At 35.9% G+C, this 13,693-nt stretch overlaps 1 long non-coding RNA gene across 1 annotated transcript in view; it reads left to right on the forward strand.

The window, feature by feature from the left end:
• Positions 1-3,035: 3,035 nt before the first annotated feature.
• The window catches only part of LOC135074731 (uncharacterized), a 92,346-nt gene continuing 81,688 nt past the window's right edge, over positions 3,036-13,693 (forward strand). The window contains exon 1 of the long non-coding RNA XR_010257886.1: positions 3,036-3,332. This is a non-coding gene — a long non-coding RNA (uncharacterized LOC135074731). The remainder of the gene's footprint in view (positions 3,333-13,693) is intronic.

Raw genomic sequence — 13,693 nt, forward strand, 5'->3', positions numbered from 1 at the left:
GTACCGTATGACATTGCAGCGTTCTGTTTCACATTATTAGTTTGGTCAAAAAATTAGTTTGTGACTAATAAGTCATAAACAGGGTACGGAAACTCCCATACTACGATCAAACTTGCTTCCAAACAGCGACTTCAGTCGATAAATTCCAATACTTTTTTTTTTTTTTTCTTCTTTATGGCTCTCGCGGATTGCGTTTAGCCACGACGGGGTTCTTGATTTTTGCGTTCAGTTTTGCCATAAGTTTTGCGGACATTGCGTTTAGACAGGGTGGGATTGGGTTAAAGTTAAAAGGTAGGGAAACGAATCAATTACGGAAGGAAACGGAACAAAGGATGGTTTTCATAGGATCAATTTAGGTGTGATATAAGTACAAAATAATAAAAATAAAATAATATTTACATAAGTACAATATACATTACTATTTACAATTTTATATTATTATGGGTAATAAATTCGGCTAGGATATTATAAACATCAATGTTATTGGTATATAATAGGCAAGTGATGGATGTAGGAAAAGGAATTTTAATGGCTAAAAGAGAACTAATAAAAGAGGAACGATCATATAGGCAACAGTAAAAAAATATGTGATTTAAGTCTCCGACGCCAGAACCACAAGTGCACGAATCATAATCAAGTACATGAATTTTAGCCAAGTGTGCTGGAGTGCACACGTGACCAAGTCGCATTCTAGTTAAAATGGTAGTAACTGTTTTGGAAAGATTAATTTTAACAAACCATGGTTTACAAAGGATGGATGGTTGAATGAGCTTGTAATGTTTCCCCTTAGATTGGCTAGTGAACTCCCAATTCTCATCCCAGGCAGATTTGAGATAAGCTTTGGGAAGGGCTGCCGTTAAGTCATGGCAATAATTTGTGTACGGATGTATATCTCCACACTCAACCGCTTCATTGGCCAGCTTATCAGCTTTATCATTTCCTGGAATATTGGTATGACTAGGAATCCACGCAAAATTAATTAAATGACTGTTAAGACTACATTTGTGAAGTAATTTCCTGCATTCTGTAATAATAGGATAATTAGTATTGTTCTTAAATGGAAATTTATGTAATGCCTGCAAAGCACTTTTAGAGTCACAAAATAATATATTACAGTTGTATTTAATTTCATAAGGAGAGCATACTCTAAAGCCTTAAACAGTCCAAAACATTCTCCTGTAAAGACTGATGATTCTGGACGGAGTTTTATTTTCTGGACAATATGATATTGTTTATGGTATGCGCCAACGCCAACATGACCCGTTGGAGAGTGCTTAGATGCATCGCAATAGATATGATGCCAATCGCCCCAGTGTTCGTCTACGATCTGATTGAACTTAATGTTAGCATTGTAGTCATCCTTATGTATGTCTAGGTTGAAATGAATTGTCGGAGTAAGAATAAGGGATTCAAAATTTACAGAAAATATCGGAAGAAAGGAGGTTCTGTGGACTGGGGCTTGGATTGATATAAATTTACGAAAACTAATAATCACACAAGGAGGAGATTTACGTGACCAATAAGAGGAAGTATCAATTAAATCATTAAGTCTGTTGAGTTTGCTATATATAGGATGGTCAGCAAATTGAAGTACACGGAAAAGATACTTGTCACATAAATATTGGCGGCGTAATTTCAATGGGGGCTCAACACATTCAGCTTGCAAGGCATTGATTGGACTCGATTTCATAGCACCAGCTATAATCCTTAGCGCTTTAGATTGAATCGCATCCAATTTACTTAAACCAACTAAATTACAAGGCTCTAGATAGAAACTGCCATAGTCAAGTACACTTCTTATATTTATAATAGCATTGTATAAAAGTCTTAATGACGCTGGGTGAGCACCCCACCAGACTCCAGAAACACATCTTAAAATATTTAAAAGCTTTTCAGATTTTGCAGCAATGCTATAACAATGAGGAAGCAATACTTTTTAACTACCCTAAAACGCTTTAGATGTCGCTGCTCCTGTTTCCTTCATATTTTCATTTTTTTCTTAATTAAAATATATTTCAGAATATTGTTAATTACAATGTGAAAACTTTTTTTAAAATGAAATTAATTTGTTTTAATTTAAAACTGAACGGTGACATTTTTTGTTATAATTTACATAATAGAGTAGTAGAAATTACTATTTAACATATGGCAACTTTGTTTTTCCTCCAAAATGGCCGGTGTTGTTTTTGTTAGGTTGAATGCATTCTTGTTTTCTTAGCCATCGTTTATGAGTTCTGTGGCCCTATTAAAGTATTGAAGAGTCGAGTCAAATTCAAGTTCATTCCTTCGTACCTGCTGCTGTTCTGGTTCATCGGAGTTTTGTTCGTTCCTTCGTGAATCGCGAAGAAACTTTCTGTTATGTTCACAAGTGATCTGAGTTTTCTCAAAGTGCAAATGCTTTTTTAGTGTTGTTGAAAACTTTGCGAAAAGACGCTTTTGGTGTATAATATTATGTGTGTTCATAAATAAAGTAAAATTATTAAATTGAAAAGTTTTTGTTTATTTGCATTTCCATGTGCAATGTAGAATTTTTCCAAATCCATTGTTTTGAAAATAATACAATACGTACACCATAAAGATAAATACTTTCAAAATAATGGATTTGAAAAAATTCTACATTGTACATCAAAAAAACAATAATTCTTTGAAGGTTATGAGGGCCTATGTGTGCGTGAACTGTGTGTATGTGTGCGTGGACTTTATGTATGTATGTGTGCGTGGACTATGTATGTATGTGAGCGTTACGTACGTAGGTTAAGTACAGGGAATTTAACACCAGGCTGTCAATTAGTAGGTTCAAAAATTTGACAGAGAGGGTTCTCTATTTCCTATGTATTACTTTTCTCTATGGTCATAAACATTTCTTCTTTGTTATTATTAATATATAAAAAATGATGTTATAATTAATAATTTTCATTGTTTAAAATAATAATAACAAAGACGAAAAACTGGCAGAGCTCATTATAGCTCAGCTCTCACATGTGAGAGACCTTTACAATTTTTGACAGCGCTTGCGCTAAGTACAGTGGCGCCATCATTCGTTTATTTTCTTCAGTTTTGTAAAGATTTTTGTAGTGACGGGTGTGTGGCTGTCGCCGGTTTTTGTATTGGGAAACGCTTCAATATTTCCATTTCTTTTCGAAATAATGAATGTTTTATGACACAATTAGTTCGTGATATATTTTTTGTGTTATTAATTTCATTGTTATAGTGTAAAGCTCGTGCTAGTGTAATTTATTTGCATTCAATTGCAGTTCAGTGGTTGTGCAAGGATTTGTCCCTTCGTTTTCTTGGCTTATCTGCTGCATTTCTCGTTGTACAAGGCTCATAAGGTAAATATAAATGATCACGATACTGTATAATGAGTTTAAATGATGATTTGATATAGTTTTAAGTCAAGGTATACGAATAAACATGTTATGCTTTGGGGCAGTAAATCTCACCATGCGGGTTTACTTAGGGCCCTTCCCTTTCCGTAAAATGTGAGGGTGATGGCCGATTATGTTTTATTTGCAAAACGGCTTAAGTCACTCCACCATTTCCATGACTTTATTTGAAAATAAAACATAACATTTCAAGTTCTCCAGTCTTTATGCTGTGGACTGTATTTCTTGAATCAAGGTTCTATTTTTGTGACTAATGAGTACCTACAGTATTAATTAACATTTAAGCATATTGATTTGGGCTAGTACTAGTTATATTGCACAGTTTAACAATAATACATTATTTAAGACACACATTATCTAAGATTTTGTCTCTAAAAAACTATGGTAACTTAGCTGAAACTTCTACATATTTAACATAGAAATCATTCCTTAAAAGACTGTTTACTAGAACAAATTTTAATACTATTGCTCAAAAAGTAAAGTTTTTAAGCTTAACTTAGCTATTATAAAAAATAAATAAGTAGAACACTTACAATCATTTTACTATCATAACAATAAAATCAGGACTATTATCTTTCAAACTTACAAGTTGGCTCACATCTTTCTTAAGTTCTAATATGAATTACTTTGACAGTATCCCAATACTTAGGACACACAGTCACTAATTCACTATTTTTTTCAAATCAAATCATTTATTGCATTGCATTACATGTGGTTTGATAGTTGGTGAATGGTAGGGCAGCACATCACATGCACCCTGCAAGGGCATAGCAAGCATTAAGTATACATTTTACAAAATAAAAGAAGAAGTTACAATTTTAGATCAGTAGTAACAATTATTAATTATGTTATTTGCTTACATCATGTAAAATTATTCCTGTATTTATCAACAAATATCTAGTAATTGGATTTCAATGGTCAGTTAACAAGGTCAAGTATCCCTACATCGGTGTTAGTTTTCCATATTAGCATTCAAACGTTTGCCACTCCACTCAGTATGTCAAACATGTTTGCTTTGCATTTTACAGTTTGAGAATACTGATTTGTGTAAACTTTGTGATGGAGGCATCTTGTCTATAACGTCATGTTGGCTACACTTAAAATAATACTGTTTTGTTTATTTACTACCTGCTGTTCATACTTCTAGCTAGCTACCCATTTTTTTATTGCAACATTTGCAACAATTAGGTAATAAAAACACTAGTCACATATCAGTTGGGGAAAAACCACTCAGTTGAAGAAATATTGAATGCCTTTTATAAAAACCTGATTCTATAGAGTGAAGCATATTTCATTTAAAATACCTTCAAGAATACAAAAATCAGTCCATCAACTTTATTTATATTTGTTCAAATTAGAATACCCATGAAAATAGCCATGCTCATTGCTCTGATGAATGCACAATACAGTCATTAGTTACACAAAAGGAAGTTTAAATTAATGCACCATATAATTGGCTAGCAAATAGTTCACCTCTGCAACAGTTGGGAAGAGGTGAAATTGCATTAGGGATGGCAAAAATAACAGCCATTCAGCAACCCAATTCGGCGTTAATTACTACGGAACCCCAAGGCCGCGGCTGCCCCTGGTTACATAGGGGTAACTACTACCCCAGGTCACCCCAGTGAGTCACAAGGCGGGGGTGGCGACGGATTACTTTGTTGTATTTCGTATGGTAATATCACGGGATTATATTTCGACGCCATATTAAAAGAATAACTGATAGGCAGCTATTATGTCTAATATTATTAATAGCACTGGTTGATTTATGTGGGCGAAATATTGGAATTCTATTCTGATCCCTTGATTTGGTGAAAATGTCGAGGGAATAGACGGTGTGGGTAGTAGGTAATTTATCTTTTCTTGGTTCTACAAATTCACAGAATATTTAAATCAGATGGATTTAAAGTTTCGTTACGATTTAAGAAAACGGTTATTACAAACCCATTAAAAAGGTAAAGATTTATTCTCTTTTCAGATCTTTAATATTCGACGTAAAAACCTTTCAGAATTCCACCTCTATTTACTAGGTCTTGGTGAGCGTATTTTCTGCGTCGAATAAAATTCCAAATAGAATTTTCCTTTGCTCCAGCAAACCCTGAATCATGTGGATAATATAGGCTAGATATCGGCATCTGTTTGCCTTACGTAACTTAAAGTTCACGATCCCATTTGAAATCGAAAGTTGTGCTGTGCAACACGATTCCAATACGATCATAACGAGCGTTTAAACTAAAACGGGGGATTAGTTTGTAACTCCGCTTGGCCATCAATTAAAGGGCCGGACTAAAAACAGTTGCGACTTGCGCTTAACCTCGCCTCTCGAGCTTCGTGGGCCGTTGCGTAAAAACTAAATGCCGTGTCGGTTATGAAACCGCGGCGCTAATGACGGGGAAAAATGCCGACGGACACCGTCGTCAAATGTTTTGCGGGGTTAAGAAGACAGGGAGTTATTGCAGCTTTTGTGTAGAGACAGCGTTAAATTCTCTAATTATTGATAATAAAGTTTCAGACTTTAATAGTTTTAAACTTATTTCATTGCTTTTCAGTCATATTTCTGGACTGCCACTCTCTTCCAACCTCTTTGGTCTGAAGTAAATTGATGGTCACTGTCCTGATCTTTGAACTTTTATTTTTTATTCCAAAATTGAAATCAGTTTAACAAATTGCGCGCCGTAACTTACACTTATCGCTCCAGTTCCGTCACAAAGACTAGCTGTTCCGGAGTGTCGATTTGGCCATAAATCACAAGTTGCGATTAGTGGGGGATAAGTTATTATTAGACGCGCCGGCTGTGTCTGTTTGTACTGTCCGTGCTAAAGAGGTTAAAATCCAAACAAGGATACTCCTAATGATGGCATTTCCAACATCTTTAGCCTTACACATGTCAGTCCAATAATTGGATATTAATATCGTGTCGGCGATTGATTGATGTAGGTATAACCACAACATTAATCTGTATTTGATAATGATACCCTCTAAAGGTAAGGCGCTCCGTAAACACATTACCGAATATGACTAACGTAAGTCAATAAAAACCTACTAAATATTTGTTTGTTCTTATCTAATTGAATAAGACAATACATAAACATAATCGCCTTTATCATTGCTTAAACGGTAGACCATATTGGATATCCGATTACTGTCATGAGTAAAGATTTCGTCTTAGGCCAAACAGAATTTTTCGGTGCTGAACGCGAACGTTATTTAGTCTAGGCTCGGGGGCTAAATTTAAGAAAACGCCCTGTATTCTACAAGAAGAGAAGTGGTTCTGGCTAAGAACCCCTTGTGCACAGAGATGTAATGTACGCGTGGTTCACTAACGAGCTGTTGGAAACTGGGCTAATGTTACGCCTTGGAATGTACCTAAGTGACGTCTCGAGCACTCTGCTTGCGAATAGCTTAGGCTAAAAGTCTATTAATGGGACTACTCTTACTAAGCGACAGGATTAGTCATCTCCATGGACTTATCCTTACAGTAGGTATCGTCTGTTTTTGAGACGTGACTTGAGTGAGTCACGTGTAACATGTAAATTATACAGTACTCGCATTATGCATAATCCCCTCAATAATAGGTTAATGTTTTGTCATTCTACAAGAAAAATATTTGAATATGAATTTTACAATAACTCTACAAAAGTAGATAATGATGAGCAATAGAAGACTTAAGTTATTTAAATATTATTGCAAAAATTTATTTGCACAGCACTGCAAAACAGCTCGCAGTAAGCAATTCACAATCGAGCACTGTTTCGTGACCTTGCCAGCGTATAAAATCTCTTGTAGTCCCCCTCATAGGTAGATAAGAGTTCCCCACGTTTATAATGTGGGTATATTCCGCACAGGCGGCAGTCATAACCCAAGTAGCGTTCACAACAAGACCCAAAGCAATCGTAATAAAATTTCAAGTCGCATTCTTGCGCTTCGATCCGAGGGTTGGCTGATTGGATTCGCGCCCAGCACACAATAAAACATTAAAGTGAGAGCACAGTCTATGAGGGAAGTCGATAAATACATTTCCACTCGGTAATTGGACTCTTGTTGGATTTTTTCCTAATGTTCTCTAGATTACGATGGAAGAACAAATGGGATGAGAATCTGGGATAACTGAATCACGATGGAATTTGTAGTCAATTTTAATTGCGATTAAAAGAGCTTTGATTCGGAATAAAATTAATGGGTGATGATGATAATCACATGATGATGTTGATGTAATAGGCATAATGCGAATTAATATTTTTCTAAATTTTATCTAAGTGTGGCAACCGAGTGGGTGGGTGTAGCGTCCGGGATGCATATCGCTGAGATAAACAATTCATTGTTTAATGTAATATATTGTTGTATGTTTGTTAGAATGGCATTGTTCATGAACTATCGCTGATAATTTCTAGGAATGTTTCAAACAACGTTTGTGCCCGCCTAATATCATTGTAGCGTGAACAACAATACAATCTTGTTGATGAAATCATCGGGTCTCGTACGAAGGGCGATGTCCTACTTTGTGGTGTGGCTCTAGGGAAATTAGGTATACACAGGGTTAAGGACTTATTTATGATGAATTTCAATTCTGTTAAAACAGTTTTTGCAGTCTCCCTAGCCATTCGGTAAGCTTCTAATCTTAAAATTATATCGTCAGTCCATCGGGTCAGTAGCGGCGTAAGGGGGGGGCGGTGGGGGCGGTCCGCCCCGGGTGCCAAGCATCAGGGGGTGACAAAAGTCGCGCAGATTAGTACTCACTGGCACATCTGCATGGCAAGGACGGTCGTGATGTCATGACAGGGGGGGTGCCATTCTGGGGTGCCTTAGGCTATAATTAATATTATGACGGGGGGGGGGGGGGGGGGGGGGGGGGGTGCCGCCCCGGGTGCCAACCGATGCTACGCCGCCACTGCATCGGGTAGGTAAGCCTCCCACGCTTCTGGTGCGGGCTATAGGAGAAGGTATAAACGGTATCATTTCGAAAGCGAATCTGAAGTGGAGGTTAAACTACCGGCTCGCAAATTAGCTGTGCTTGTGTTACAATATTACCTGCAAAACGCGCGTAAGATGTACCGCCATCGCGATTACACGCTCCACGCTTTTGATTTACGATTCCGCGTATCGATAAACACGGTGATGAATTCCGATTATTATCTCGATGATTAATTCATGTCAAAATTAATTCCGAGAAGTTTTTATTGCTTGCAAAATTGTTAAGTAATTATTGGTTTGTAAGTACCCTAGCTTGGAGCCTTTTGGAGTTCTTAATTAAAAACATTGCCTTTATTTATTTTCATTTTATTGATCTTTGGAGGAAAATTTTCTTATGTATGTTTCATTTGAAAAAGAATTACTTAGGGGTCAGGTAATTTAGCGGTTCCTCTTTTACCGATGAGCTATAGTTGTTGGTTACCTGTCGATATTTTCAAACAATTTCACGTTTTAATACAATCCCTTAAAATGTCAGCATCCTGATTCAAATAATAAAAAGAACCAAGTAGTTATGTAGCTTTTACATCAAGAGACTAATGCACTTAACTAGTCCACGTTTCTTATTGAAAATGTTCGAAATTTCGGAGCAAAACTTTCTTTAGATGTTCGAGATAAATGGACGATTAATTATTTTTAAGGCATAGTCTCTGTCAAAGAGTATCAAGGGACTAATCTCATTGGCTCTAAAAGAATCTAGTACAAAACTCGAGAGACGATGACAAAAAGGTTCTGATAGAGCTTTACGAATATCTTACGAAATCTGACCAGGAGAGGTATTGTTAACAGGGTACAACTGTATTGTTTTTACCGTACCTGTTAAAACTTAATTGACAATTCAAGTATCTTACTTATTACGTTTAAAATAAGACAACCCTATTACACAACAATGTAGTCTCAGAAAGAAGGTGTCCCTTATGCGCAGAACCTTGAAAATAATTTAAGGGGAATTTTCCGATTTCCTACACTTCCCACTACTGCTGCGTAGAAAGCTTTGCCTTTTACTGCATGAACTGCATCTCGATCGCCAAGGAACACTTACAATAGTGTAAGCAACGTTCAATTTTAGAACAGGAAGCAGCGAGGAGTATAGACAATGCCGGTGACCGGATGCGGCCCGATGCGGCGCGGACGGCTGTCCAAATAGGCGCTGATAGCCGGCAATAGGAAGCTCTATGCTGTATTGGGCAGCAGGTGTGGGCTGTGTACTAATCCGGCATTTCCATCTTGAGATTTGGAATGTTCCTGGCTCCGCCTAGGCTGGCTGGCTAAGCTCTATTAGCTAGTCTGATGCCGCAATAAAGAAAAAACATGCAAATTACTTTATGAATAGACAAATGTTCTCAATGGTGGTTCAGTGTGTCAAAGGGTTTGGAAAGAGCTACGTAACAACAAGACAACATGAGAACTAGGAGCGCCGACAAGTCTAATATTGAAGAAACAAGTAGGCTAAAATAACATTATACATATTGGTAAATAACTTGCCAGTATAATAAAATCGTTTAAAACCGGCTCCACAAGGTCTACTCGCGTTATCACCATGTGTATTGGTATCTTCAAACAACGTGACACGCGGAAATGTAATGCCTCGTATCTTTTCTGTTTACATTATTATAACTTCAAAAGGAGGATGCGATAAATATGCAGGAGCTAACCCACTGCTATGAATAAGCCATTGTAACAATATGAATTGTCATCCTTCGACCGTCAATAGAGGTCATGACAGATTTACTCGGTCATTCCACCGACGGAACTATATTATGAAATACCGTATGTAGCTCACGGAAAGCAATCTGTGAAGCAAAAAACAATGCATTGTTTGTCTCAATTGAGTCTTACTTTCAAAATTCAAATCTATACAGTGTGAGTCACGTTAAAGTGTACATATGAAAATAGATGAAACTAGACCTATTTTTATCGACAAAAAAGAGGTCAAAAATTTTTTGAGATTTTTTTTTAATTTTTTATAGAATTTTTTTCTCCCAATTACTTATTGTAAAGAAAACGTAATAACTTTTAAACTAAGCGATATATCCTGATAAAATAAAAACAGTAATAATGCTAAATAACAGGCGATAATAAAAAAATACATAAAATACACAAAAAAGGCCAACAAATAATAAAAAAATGATACTTTTTGAAAAAAATCTGCTTTAAAATTCGTGTTTTTTTGGTTATTTGATAAATTTCTACAAAAAATGCCCCTATAACCGGTAGTTTTTATTACTTTGTATTATTCTCTATCGTATTACCTTCGTAAAACAAAAAATCGTATGTCTCTATCCCTATCACAACGTTTGCAATGATCGTTTGAAGTAAGCCTCTCCGGGCGCGCCATTCAAAGCTTCGTTATCAACGAAACTAAAAATGGCTTTAGATTTGTAATTTTGATAAAGACAAGTTAGATTTCAAATAAAAACAAAAGATTTCGAAGTAAAATAAGCATTTTGGTTAAAATTAAAATTGTCTCTACCTGTAGCGGAGAATAATGTTGTGGCAGGCCTTTGTTCAAACGATCATAGCAAATGTTGTGAAAGGGATAGAGGCATGCGATTTTTGGTTTTACAAAGATAATATGATAGAGAATAATAAAAAGTAATAAAAACCACCTGTTATAGGGGCATTTTTTGGAGAAATTTATCAAATAACCAAAAAAACACGAATTTTAAAACAGATTTTTTTCAAAAATTATAATTTTTTATTATTTGTTGGCATTTTTTGTGTATTTTATGTATTTTTTTAGTATCGCCTGTTATTTAGCATTATTACTGTTTTTATTTTATCAGGATATACCTCTTAGTTTTAAAGTTATTACGTTTTCTTTACAATAAGTAATTGGAAGAAAAAAAATTCTATAAAAAATTAAAAAAAAAAAACAAAAAAATTTTGACCTCTTTTTTGTCGATAAAAATAGGTCTAGTTTCATCTATTTTCATATGTACACTTTAACGTGACTCACACTGTATAATAAAAGAAAGTCGTGTTAGTTACACCACTTATAACTCAAGAACGGCTGAACCGATTCAGCTGAAAATTGTCAGGGAGGTAGTTTAGAGCCAGGAGAAGGACATAGGATACTTTTTATCCCGTTCGAAATTAAAAAAAAAAGTCTGCTTATTTATTGCCATTAAGGCGGAACAAAGTTCGCCGGGTCAGCTAGTCTATCATCTAAAACCAACAATAAAAACTGCATCATTGTCTGTTTGTCCACCCATTATATCGCTGACCTTGACTTCATTGGTAATCACTGCCCGAACTAGGTTTTAAATGACATCATTCATGGTATCGTATGTTTATAGATTTGAGATCCAAAATTTACTAAAGCTGCTTAGTAAAGAAGCAATAACTTTACATGACTTATCGGCCTCATAACGTAAGACAGTGAACATAAACTTTCTTACCAAAAATAAAAAGGAAGGAAACAATAAAGTTCCTTAATATGATACATAATAATTACGTAATGAATAATTCATATTTATTACAATAATTGAGTTGCGGCTGCATTCAGAGCACGGCCGGGTCGTGCGTAAAGCCACAAGTAAAGCGGCGCGTGAGCATCAATTGACTCTGCTCAAAACACGACGCCCACGCTGCTCGATTCTTTATTGTGTCGTGATTTGCTTGCGAAATGCAATTGCATTACTCTACGGTCATAAATAAAACTTTTTTTTGTCATTTTATTTGTTGCCTTCGAACAAAAAACATGTTTTGATGCAGGTCCAATTTTCTATGGCCTTATTTTGCATTCAAACTTTACTTAAGAACTAGTTTTTGTAGGTGTTTGTTAGAGTTGTTTTGAAAACTTATATCACATTATGATATATTAGCTCAAACATGTTTTTGTAAACTTTGAACGCATTTAGCACCACGAGCCATTGTAAAACAGCTTCAAATGTATCGGATATCTTTCATGAGTCAGGTGGAATGATTTACCACAATAAGCTGAACCGGGTGAAGCCAATATTATAAGTGTACTATTTGCTTCATTTATTATTGTTCTAATGGTGTTGTTTATGCTGCCATTTCCATGATTTACGCACTGAGCGCCAAAGGAAAATCCCTTTGTATGTTAGGTTACTGGGAAAACAGTAAAGCTGTAAATCTATTTCGGACATTTTGTAGCTTTTGTATCCAGCTTGTATATTTTTCTGCCAGCACATATTCAACCGAGCTTACAAACACAATGAAATACATCGGAAATTAATTACCAGTTTCTGTGTTGATGTTTCCTTGTCTATTTGGTAAACACAAATCACCTATAAGAAATATTGAATTTGTTTCTTATTTAATTAGTTCTCAGCAATGAGTCATCTGGAAAGCTCTTCAATATTGAAAACGAATCTTTCGCTTTTAACCTCCTTTGCCTGGGTGTGAGAATTGTACAGTTTAAACTTATTCACTGACTGAGTTAAATAAAGCTACTACTACCGGCTTCGAGAGGAGACCTTAAACTAATAAGAGCTAGCAAGAAACTCGGTAAGGTAGAACTTGTTGTAACTCAATACTAAGTGAGCTATGCAAAAGGAAGCGAGCTTCCTCCTGTTTTATTTGACATGTTTTGATTTTTTATTCTTTCTTAGTTTAAAATTATTGTGTATTTTGACTGAGTAAACGATAACGATCCCTTGGATAATGCACATTTTAATAATACATTTTCAAAGAAGAAAAGTAGACGATAAATAATATAATAAATTACTGTACAACGTGTAAATTCAACAAAAACATACCTAGTCGAAAAATTACCTAATTTGTCTAAATAAACTTGTGCCGAATTCTGAATGGGGCAAAAAGTTCATAGTGTACGAGAAATCCACGAGCGAATTTATCACAAAGTCGGGGCTCCGGTCGACCGCTCGCTCCATTGGACTAATCGAATTAATTGGTCCGCGTCATACTCGACGATCCAATTGATGGTTCAATTCATCAAATGTTACAAATTTTCAAAGAAAATCTATGACGTAACCATGTTATAATATACGTTAAAAGTAAGCCCGATCATGCAGGAAACTCCTATCCCATCCGGTGTTAATGCCCAAAATCTATTTCAAACATGCTATAAACAAGCTTGACAGAATCTCAGCATTCCACCCGTTCGATCTTACAAGGCTCATCATGTACCATCCGTCACCTGAGGACAGCCGCCGCGCGCGATCGCTCCAGGAATGTGACGGATGGGCCCCCGACGCCGCATTAGCGCCTCCATCGCAACTGGCGTGACATAATACCTCGTCATACGTCTTTGTGTAAGATGCTACGGTATTTGGATGATTTAATTGTCGGGCGCATATTTATTTGCAATAGCTGCTCATCGTACCGATGAATTAAATCAAATCTCAATC

The sequence above is a fragment of the Ostrinia nubilalis genome, chromosome 9, assembly GCF_963855985.1.
Source record: "Ostrinia nubilalis chromosome 9, ilOstNubi1.1, whole genome shotgun sequence".
In the NCBI taxonomy this organism is placed as follows: domain Eukaryota; kingdom Metazoa; phylum Arthropoda; class Insecta; order Lepidoptera; family Crambidae; genus Ostrinia; species Ostrinia nubilalis.